Raw genomic sequence first — 3,194 nt, 5'->3', positions numbered from 1 at the left:
CATGGCTTCCTTCCCTGCTGGAGATCGGGTTGGGCGGCAGCCGGGCCTGAGCGGTGCCAGCAGCACGACCCTTTGGTGCTGGCCGGGCGGCCCCGGGAGCCGTGGCAGGGAGTCTGGCTCTGGCAAAGGGTATGGTCTACCCACTGACTTCAGCGTAACACCCTGGGCTAGACTGTAGTCATCCAAGTTTAGAAGTGGCGAAGCTGTAATTGGGTGCCTGTCCAGGTGCGGTGAGGGTGCTCTGACACGCTGTAACGACATTGCATTGAAAATGCATTTGTTGTATTTTCGACATTCATTGTATTCATGCATGAAAATACATTCACTGAGTCTGCTGGAACATGGTAATTACCCTGGGTGGTGGGGGCGCTTTAATTAAAGCTCACCGAACTCAGAGCCGCACTAATTGAGGTGCCTGGAGTGTCTAGTGTCTTAGTGTGACAGCGTCCCCACACTTTAAAATGGCGGCAGAGGCATTTTAACTAAACCTTGTTGAATAAGTGTTAGTTAAGCACCCCAACCACCACTTTTAAGTATGGGGACACTGATATACGAGATGCTCTGGGCACTTCAATTAGAGCAGCTCCTGGAACTCGGTGAGTTTTAGTTAATTAAAGCACCCATGCCCACTCCCGAGTCGTGTATAAATGCCCATTGTTTCCATCGGCACACGGGCATGCGGAGTCAACCTTCTAACCAACCAAGTTGGGGAGGAGGGGAACAAAAGTACTCGGGAACTTTTGCTCTCTCTTCTTCCAGAAACAGCTGAGAAACTGTAGGTAGACAGGCTGTTTTGCTGAATGGGCTGACAGCACCTCTGCCATTTCCCCATGTTGTAGCCCTAAGTTTAAATTTCATTTTTCAGAGGGCTTGATCCTATTTCTGCTGATCTGAGTAGAAATGGCTTCCATTGATTTGGATAGTGTTGGATTGAGCCTATGGAGGATATTTGTACACTCTAAGGTCGCAACCAGATGAGTGCAGACGTTTGGCTCCCCAAGGAACACCCTGCCACACACCTTTTGATGTGCGGCATGTTATCCTGGGTGGGGTAGGGGAGACAGGAGTCAGCAGCTGGGCTGGCCCCAGCAGCCTTACCTGGGGGCTGGGGAAGCTGCAGTTAGTTGTGTCACTCCTGCAGCTGGGAGCCTGCTGGCAGCCAGTGTGTGGCTCTGGCTGGTCAAGCTCTGGTTTTGGGTGGCGTGAGCGGTTTCCTGTGTGCTGCCCCACTTTTTTTTTTTGATCCCAGGGTCACCCCCCCCCCCCCCCCCCCCTTCTCTTCATGCTGCATGGTAACAGCATGGGAAACACCTGAATGTGCAGTGTATGGCACCCACAGGTGGGTATGTGGCGCCACAGACTGCATGGCCACACTCATCTGGACACAGCCTAAGAGTGTAGGTTGTAGCTGTATTGGTCTAAGGACATAGGCAGATGAGGTTCTTTGGGTGAATCTGATATCTTTTATTAGACCAACTTAGTTGGAAAAAAGATGCTTCCTCAGCCTGATGAATTTAAACCCAAAAGCTTGCAAAGAAGAATTTTTCCCAACTATTTGAGTTGGTCTAATAAAAGATATCAGATTTACCCAAAGAACTTTATCTGCCTAAGAGTGTAGTCTTTTGTTTGACTACAACTTTGAAAAGGTGGTGCTGAATCTTTCTTGAATAAAATTGTTTCTTTCAGTATTAAGCTGTTATTTTAATATGTCTTTGTACTTGTGATATATCAGATGTTGACAGAGAGAATGAAGGTTCTTTAGTAAATAAATGGTAGCATGAAATGGACATATTTATTTTGGGCTTGTGATCTTTTAAATGAACATTTTAAAATGGAAAAATCAGTAAAGGGTTTTGTTCTTTTAAGAGAATTGTATTTCTAATTAATAGAAATATACAAGTAGCTTTTGTCAGTTGTGGGAGGGGCCTGCAGGCACTTCCGGGGGTTGTTTAGAATTCTAATTCTATCTTGATAGACTGGAGACCTGGGAACTAAACAACAGAATGAAATTCAATGAAAACAAAGGTGCTATACCTGGACAAGAAAAACTGAAAGTACAAATGCAGGAAGGGAGATAATTGGCATAATTGGCTGGGCCATAGTGTCACTCAGATGAATCAGGTTTTGGTGGATCACAGACCTAGCAGGAGCCAGCAGCGTGATTAAATCACTGAACAAGAAGTGCAGTTTTGAGCTGCATTAACAAGGGGTAGGACGTAGGAGGTGATAGCATCACTCTGTAATGTTTAGGCCTCAGATGGTTTACTGTATGCAGTTTTAGACTGTTCAATGTAAGGAGATTATGGAGAAACTAGAGGGACAAGTGACAAAGATGATAAAGGAAGGGCTTGGAACCTGAGTGATATAAGGAAGGGTTGAGAGAACTGTGTATGTTTAATTTGGAGAGAAGGAGATTAAGAGGACATAATAACAGCTTACAAATATTGGAAAGGCTGCTATAAAGAAGAGGGAGAACAACTGTTCTCTGTTACCATGGAGAGTCAGCCATGAAGCAGCATGTTTAAACTACAGCAAAGCAGTTTTAGTTCAAATCTTAGAAAAAGCTCCTTTACTTTTAGTATAATAGGACAGTGGGACAGGCTACCCATGGAAGTTGTAGGACTTCCTTCAGTGGAGGTTGTCAGAGGACAAGCACATCCTGAATTGATGACGAGCACAAGAAATACTCAGGTAAGAGACCCGGGTAGTCCTGGGATTAGGGGGGCGGTGCATAGACCTTCAGGAGGCCTTAAATGCCTATACACTAATTCTCGTAGTATGGGGAACAATCAGGAGGAATTTGCCCTCCTGCTAGCTAACACACACCCAGACATAGTGGGGCTCACCAAAACGTGGTGGGATTCAACACACGACTGGGCAGTGAACATCAAGGGATATAGGCTATACAGGAGGGATAGAGCACCACACCCCTGGCCTTTCCTCCCTGTTCTATGTCAAAGAACAATTCACATCCTCCGTGAGCAGCACTGGGTCAGAGGAGGGGCAGACTGAAGTGCTCTGGGTCAGAATACAAGGGGGTTGGGGGGGAAAGGGACTTAACAGTGGGGGTCTACTACAGACCACCCAACCAGGGAGAATAGCTAGACCGGGAATTCTCAGGTCAGCTCGCGGAGGCAGTTAAGTCAAAGGATGTAGTCATCATGGGGGACCGACACTATCCGGACATTTGCTCG

The 3,194-nt window shown here is 46.6% G+C and overlaps 1 protein-coding gene across 6 annotated transcripts in view; it reads left to right on the top strand.

The window, feature by feature from the left end:
• LOC102385749 (activin receptor type-1-like) overlaps positions 1-3,194 on the top strand; it is a 72,050-nt gene that overhangs the window by 9,503 nt on the left and 59,353 nt on the right. Inside the window, exon 1 of one of the 6 annotated variants that reach the window (XM_025198288.1) lies at positions 1-129. The exons of 4 other annotated variants lie outside the window; for them this stretch is intronic. The gene's annotated coding sequence lies outside the window, so the exon portion shown is untranslated. Of the gene's footprint in view, positions 226-3,194 lie in introns of all 6 variants that reach the window. One more of the 6 variants, XM_025198289.1, reaches the window with a different exon arrangement.

This window comes from Alligator sinensis, unplaced genomic scaffold, assembly GCF_000455745.1.
Source record: "Alligator sinensis unplaced genomic scaffold, ASM45574v1 scaffold428_1, whole genome shotgun sequence".
NCBI classification, from domain to species: Eukaryota; Metazoa; Chordata; order Crocodylia; family Alligatoridae; genus Alligator; species Alligator sinensis.
This window is presented reverse-complemented; position numbering and strand designations above follow the sequence as displayed.